The sequence below is a fragment of the Cervus elaphus genome, chromosome 33 (genome assembly GCF_910594005.1).
Source record: "Cervus elaphus chromosome 33, mCerEla1.1, whole genome shotgun sequence".
NCBI lineage: Eukaryota > Metazoa > Chordata > Mammalia > Artiodactyla > Cervidae > Cervus > Cervus elaphus.
In genome coordinates, this window is record NC_057847.1 from 37,137,455 (window position 1) to 37,144,759 (window position 7,305).

Genomic DNA, 7,305 nt, shown 5'->3' on the forward strand with positions numbered 1-7,305 from the left:
CAAGGGACTCCCAAGAGTCTTCTCCAACACCACAGTTCAAAAGCATCAATTCTTCGGCATTCAGCTTTCTTTATAATCCAACTCTCACATCCATACATGACCACTGGAAAAACCGTAACCTTGACTAGACAGACCTTTGTTGGCAGAGTAATGTCTCTGCTTTTTAATATGCTGTCTGGGTTGGTCATAACTTTCCTTCCAAGGAGTAAGTGTCTTTTAATTTCATTGCTGCAATCACCATCTGCAGTGATTTTGGAGCCTAGAAAAATAAAGTCAGCCACTGTTTCCACTGTTTCCCCATCTATTTGCCATGAAGTGATGGGACTGGATGCCATGATCTTAGTTTTCTGAATGTTAAGCTTTAAGCCAACTTTTTCACTCTCCTCTTTCACTTTCATCAAGAGGCTCTTTAGTTCTTCTTCACTTTCTGCCATAGGGTGGTGTCATCTGCATATCTGAGATTATTGATATTTCTCCCAGCAATCTTGATTCCAGCTTGTGCTTCTTCCAGTGCAGCTTTTCTCATGATGTACTCTGCGTATAAATTAAATAAGCAGGGTGACAATATAGAGCCTTGACGTACTCCTTTTCCTATTGGGAACCAGTCTGTTGTTCCATGTCCAGTTCTCACTGTTGCTTCCTGACCTGCATACAGGTTTCTCAAGAGGCAGGTCAGGTGGTCTGGTATTCCCATCTCCTTCAGAATTTTCCACAGTTTATTGTGATCCACACAGTCAAAGGCTTTGGCATAGTCAATAAGGCAGAAATAGATGTTTTTCTGGAACTCTCTTGCTTTTTGGATGATCCAGTGGATGTTGGCAATTTGATCTCTGGTTCCTCTGCCTTTTCTGAAACCAGCTTGAACATCTGGAAGTGCACGGTTCATGTAGAGCTTATGTTAGAGAATCGCAAATCACCTATTCCCAATCATGTTTGGCATAGTTGGTTAGTGTCTCAGATGTGTATATGGAGAATCCTGGCTGTAGGATACATCAAATAATTTATCTGATAGAATGAGGCAAAGTCTTCCTGAAAAGAGGATATTTTCCCTAAGACTCCAGATAATAAGGAACCAGCCATGAGAAGACAGAGGTTAGGAGCATTCTGAAAAGAAGGAACAGAAAATAAGAAATGTAGTTATACCTACAGAGAGACCATATTATCATGGCATTATAACTTTGAATTTTGCTTCTGTGTCTATTTTCTCTATCATCTGATGCTCTGTACAGGATAGCTCAGAATCAGCATATCCCTGGTGGTCCAGTGGTTAAGAAAACACCTTCCAATCAGGGAACACAGGTTTGATCCCTGGTGGGGAAATTCAGATCCCAGATCCCATGAGGCAACCAAGCCTACATGCCACAGCTAGATAGAAGTCCATATGCCACAACAAAAGATTCCACATGACACTATAGAGATCCTGCGGCAACTGAGACCCAAAGCAGCCTGACAAATAAGTAAATATTTTTAAGCAATAACAACAACAGAAAACTAATTATCTCAGAATCTTCAATGTGTATTATGCAGTAGACAATCAGCAAATTTACTTAATAAAAGGGAGAAACTTTAAATAAATAAATAAAATTTTTAAATTAAACCCATTGCAAGTTAACATAAATAACAAATTTTTTATGGGGGGAAAAATCCTTTATTTTCCAAAACAACAAAAATGTAGTTCCCCAAATGGTGTCATTTTCCATGTTTTGAAATTTATTTCATTTCTAGTTTAATATAAACCAGCTGGATTCTCATGTCTGCTGCTGAACTCAATCTGTTGTGCTCTCAAACATCACATAGCCTCTGGAAAACTCCACTGTAGAGTCACAAGACAAAAGGAAAAATTGGCTAGTGATATCTTAGAATCCTTAAGCATAAAGTTATAACTTGATAAAGTTCTGGAGGAATTCCAGGGCTCCTCCCCCACCCCAATCTATACTTTGAAATTCATTACTTAGTTGGATTAAAACAAGCATCAAATTCTTTCCTCTCTCTGTTATAAAACTCAGGTACTCAGCTGAAACTGAAAAATAATGATGATGAGGGTAAAAACACTAACATAAAATCTGGTCCCTCGTTGTCCACTTGATTACATGGATGGGACTATTTTTAAGCTAGACCTGTGTGTCACTCTAGAGGTGACTGGATTTGTTGAAGTCATCTCCTACCCTCTAAATCCTCCAGTGCTCTCATCGCTACTTGGTTACTCCATGTTCCTCTTGGAAGATAGTTTAAGATTCACTCTTTTTAGTTCTACTCCTCTTATACTTCTTGATGAGTTCATGATCATAAAAGTGATGCTTTCCATGTCTGCCCTCTCAATTCCTTGCTCTCCCTTCTTTCATTGATGTTGCCCTCCCCTTCACCCTGGCTACTCATTCCCATGAATATACCCTTGAATAACTGCAAACTCTCCACAATCTCAACTTTAAACAACCTAGTTTCTGGCCAATAGCTACTGTTTTTGTTTTTTTCCCTCCAGTTCACTTCCTATACCCCAGTTTCAATAATCTCTCAACTCCACAAATACTTCCAATCCATTGAGCCTACAAAATTTTCACTGGTTCTCCTTGTATCCTCACTCACTTTCCCATTATCCAGTTTAAATTCCATGGTCACTTATTATAATCACTCCTGTAAATTTGCTCCCAATTTCTTTGCCTTGCTCTTGCTTCATCCCACTCTCTAGGATTATAACCCTATTCTGGTTAAATACAATGTCTGCCTACTCTATGCCTACACCCTCCTGGTTGAACATGCCTAGAGAAAAAGCCACTGATAACATCAATCTAAATTCATGATTACCAAAATGTTCACAAGTGAGTTTTTCTTTCATGGACACGTTCATAGGTCTCCAGTAGGATCTCTCCTGAATGGCTCCCCCGAGATTCCCTTGTCTCAGACAGGCAGATGCATCCTATTATGGATTGTCAAGCGAAGGGTGACCAACCATTCTAGTTTGTTTGGTAGTACCCCTGTTTCAGCATTTACAGTCCCAAGTTCTAGGAAACGCTTCAGTCCTGGAAAAACAAGAATGGTGGATCATTCTAGTCATAGGTGCCCTGTAGCCCTTCATTAATCTGATAGCAACTCCAACTGCTGGCTTCTGGTCCTTTGCTCCTTTAGGGCCTTATTAGATAAAACCAATGATAATCATACATTGATTCACCCACACAAGTGATTCACATCTCTGGTCCACAGAAAATATTCTTTGGCTGTTTTGAAATCTAGAGGTATAAACCCTCCATCCTACCTGAATCCAAATATTTGCAGTGGTCATCTGCAAAAGCAGCTTCTTGTACTTCCCCTCCCTTTCCTGAGAGGAATTAAGTATGTCTTGGGCCCATTGGAACAGACTCCCTCCCATGGCCTCTAGGAGGGTTTGGTGATGGCCAAGAAGCGTCAATCGGTGTTGGGTTTGGGCTTCTCAAGAAGATACACGTTCCTCACAGATGTTGGTCATGTCTGTATATAACCCTTATGATACGTATGGTGAGCCCATAAATAACCCTACCCTGGGGCTACCTACCTTGCTTACTCTATGGTGGAATAATAAAAACTTAAATTACTGCCACCTTTTAAAAATAGTAGTAATTTTAGTAAAACAATAAATAAAATAAAATGATATTTTAAGCAAAATAATAATAACCAATACCAAATTTTAATATAATAAGATTTATAATAAAAAATAACACTTTATCTTGTTGCCATTACTCTAAGTCTTCTGAGAATTGGGCACTAGTCTACTGAGAATCGCAACGGCTTGAAATACAGTTCAAAATTCTCCAAACAGACACTCTGAAGTCTCTTCTTACTTAAGTTGCAGTAAAGGACATAATGATGGCTCAGACGGTAAAGAATCTGCCTGAAATGCAGGAGACCTGTGTTTGATATCTGGGTTGGGAAGAGCCCCCGGAGAAGGGGATGGCTACCCATCCCAGTATTCTTGCCTGGAGGACTCCGTGGAGAGAGGATCCTGGTGGGCTACAGTCCATGGGATTGCAAAGCATCAGGCTAGACTGAGTGACTAACACTTTCACTTTCACCATTTCCTATAATGGAGCAACTTCTCTTCCCAAAGAAATCATTTCAAAATTCTCCTCCATATCAGCTCCTTCCATATGAAAGTGATTGAGGAGTTTCAGACACGAGATGTAAACTTTTCACATTGTGATCTGGCTACAGAATATTATCTCAAGTCTATATATTGGAGTCTCAGTCTCTAACTTTAATTTGAGCATTCTGTATACAAGATTATCCAAAATGAAAACTGTACCCAGTAAGTGGCACCTGCAGAAATATGTGCAGAATATTTGTAGCAGATTGTATTTTCCACCAAATGCGATAGCAATATTTATGTTCTCATATAACCTTGACATCCTTCCATCAAGCAGTGGAATCTATCCTTCTCTCTCCAAATATGGGAAACCTCAGTGACTCACTTCTAAAAAATACAATGTCATGGGAGCCTGACTTCCTAGATGAGGTCAGAAAGGGCCATATAGCCTCTGGCAACTTCTCTTTCTCTGGCTCTCAATCAAGACCAGCTACATAATTGGTGGGACCCAATACAAAATGAAAATGAGCAGCCCCTTTTGCAACACTTAAAAATTTCAAGACAACCACCAGAGAACACTACACCAAGGCTGAGATGAGTGTGGGGCCCTGTGTGAGGCACAGGTCACCAGCCAGATTGGCTGAAGATGCTTATCCTTGACAACCAGCCACCACGTGGAGAGAAAGTCTAGGCTAAACAGAGCAGTCATGCGTACCTCTTCTAGCGGACAGCCCTAGAAAGACCCTCAGCCAGTAGCCACATCGACCACCTGACATGTGAGTAAAGGGGCATTCAGACAATTCCAGCCACCAGGCCTCTAACCTTCTGGATGAAACTCCAGACCTAATAAAAACAAGCTGCCTTCATTGTTAATATAACTATAGATTTTTTTTTAATGCCACTATATTTTGAGATTGTTACACAGCCATGGTAAGTACAACAACCTGATTTACAGACACAAGACATGAAAGACTTGCAGCCTAGTCACACCTGCGCTTTCTCTGCTCTTCAAGCATCTGCACACAACCTGTCTCCTCAGACACGAGTCCTCCTGTGTTCTGCTGAAAAAGCTTCAACCACCACAACAGCATGGTGATAGAACAAGTGCAAGTCTCCCCTCTTCCTAGAGCAGCTCCTGCCTTTTAGCACCTTTGCCAGCTTCAAAGTGTAATCGTCCTTGGACTTCCTGTCCAGCGGTTAAGACTCTGCACTTACAATGCAGGAGGCATGGGTTCGATCCCTGGTTAGGGAATTAAGATCCCACATGCTGCACGGAGTGGCCAAAAAAAAGCTTAATCATCTTTCACCTTAGAGCTCCCTTTACAGGGTTTCAACCTCAAGACAGGAGGGCCACTCAGAACATCCAGCCCTGATTCCACAGGCAGCCTTTCTGGTACACTCACCAATGGGACAAGCTTCCCGACTGTAGTTTTGGGGTTACCATTCCAGCGACCATGTATATTAAACTGGCCCAAAGGAGTGGCTTTAGAACTTAGATCAGAGATTTTTATTTATATTTATATCAGGGTTTCTAGGAACATGAGGGTCTACCTTTTCATTAGTTAAAAACAACAATCCGGTCTGTAATCACATACAATCCATTATTTGACTTAAACAGCTGTTGGAGGCCATTGACTTCGTCTTTCCGCCTGTTTGTTTAATGACTTTGGAAGTCATATCTCTCAGAATTTAAAACACTCAACCCAAAGCAATTTAATGTTATTGCACTCTAGAAAAGAACTACAAAAACAGAGACTCCAACTAAGAAGTTTAGACATTTTTTAGGTTTTACAAATTATGAAACCATGACCACAGAAAGAAGCTCATCTATTATACAAAATGATGTCATGAGTTATTTTGAAAAAATATAGGAATGTTCTCAAAGTAAATGTTGTTTTTACCATAGTAAGTTATTCGGTGCAACAAGTCACTGAAGTATCTATCTGCTCTACTCTTAACAATTCCCAAATTTAGTCATTCTTTTTTTTTTTTTCTTTTTTTTTAGTTTAGTCATTCTTAAGTGAAGATGTCTTTTATCCCCTGACTTTTCCTGTCAGTCATATATTAGTGCATGTACCATTTCAACGCCATGTAAACACTAACTTAGATAAATACACACTTTAAAAAAAATCTAAATAATCTCCAACCTTGAAAAGATTTCTTGGGCTTCGCTGGTGGTCCCGTGGTTAAGAATCCACCTGCCGATGTAGAGGACATGTGTTCCATCCTGCCTCGGGAAGATTTCACCTGCTGCAAGGCAACTAAGTCCATACACCACAATTACTGAAGCCCACAGGCAGCAATAAAGACAGAGCAGTCAAAAAATGAGTTTTTAAAAAAGAAAAGATTTCTTACACGTCTCTTTGGTATCCAGTTGCCAAACAAACATAAATTCAGATTTTATCAAACTTGCTTTCCATACTGAAAATGTAATTATTTGGGACACACCAAGCATAATAAAAATTAAAATTAAAATAAAATGGCACTGTATCCTTAAGGGGTTAGATTTCATTATTAAAAAATAAATCTGTGAATTTCTTTTTTCTGTTTTCTTTTTTCTTTTTCCTGGACCAGTCCAAATTGAACCAAGCAGGATCATAAATTGGAATATCAAAATACTCACAGTCCAGATTCTCTAAGGGACCATCCATATCACTGTAGCACTACAAAGTAGAAATAGCAGTAAACTATGAGGAAATGTGAACTCCTTCCTGGGAAATTCCAAAACAGGATGTTCAAGAACAATGAAAATCTGCCCTGCCTACTGGTATATGAATGATGAGAGCGACTGGCCAACCAAATTCTGTCATGATATAAATGGAAACAGTATCATTTGATTAAGGACTGGGAATGTTTTCACAGTATTTAGCTCCAAATTAACTCACTTTTATAAGCTTGCTAAATAAAGTCATCTTGCTTATCTCATTTTTTTCCTCTCTACAACCTCTCAAGGTGAGTAATATTATCCACCATTACTGGAAAGAAGTCCTGTGTTCAAGAGCTACTGGCTGTGTACAACACCCTTGACAATCAGACACTGCGCTCATCCATCCATCTGCTCATTCACTTACTCTTCAAAGCCAAACTTGTGGTTAGTACGTACGAACAGCACACACTCCCTATGGAAACAGATGGGGAACTTGACCACTGCCTTCCAGACTGAGTGGTGCAATACAGGAACCCGCTTGTGGAGGCACTCAGGGCTCCCTGGAAGAGGCAATACATTGCTGAACCCTAAACAGAGATAATCT

At 39.9% G+C, this 7,305-nt stretch overlaps 1 long non-coding RNA gene across 1 annotated transcript; it reads right to left on the reverse strand.

Annotated features, from left to right (window-relative positions):
* Positions 1 to 784: 784 nt before the first annotated feature.
* On the reverse strand, positions 785 to 6,667 carry LOC122688548. Its single transcript, XR_006339499.1, has 3 exons — positions 6,410 to 6,667; positions 6,202 to 6,315; positions 785 to 1,104 (listed from the first exon to the last, which is right to left on the reverse strand). It is a non-coding gene; the product is annotated as an uncharacterized LOC122688548 (long non-coding RNA).
* Between the last annotated feature and the right edge of the window lie 638 nt (positions 6,668 to 7,305).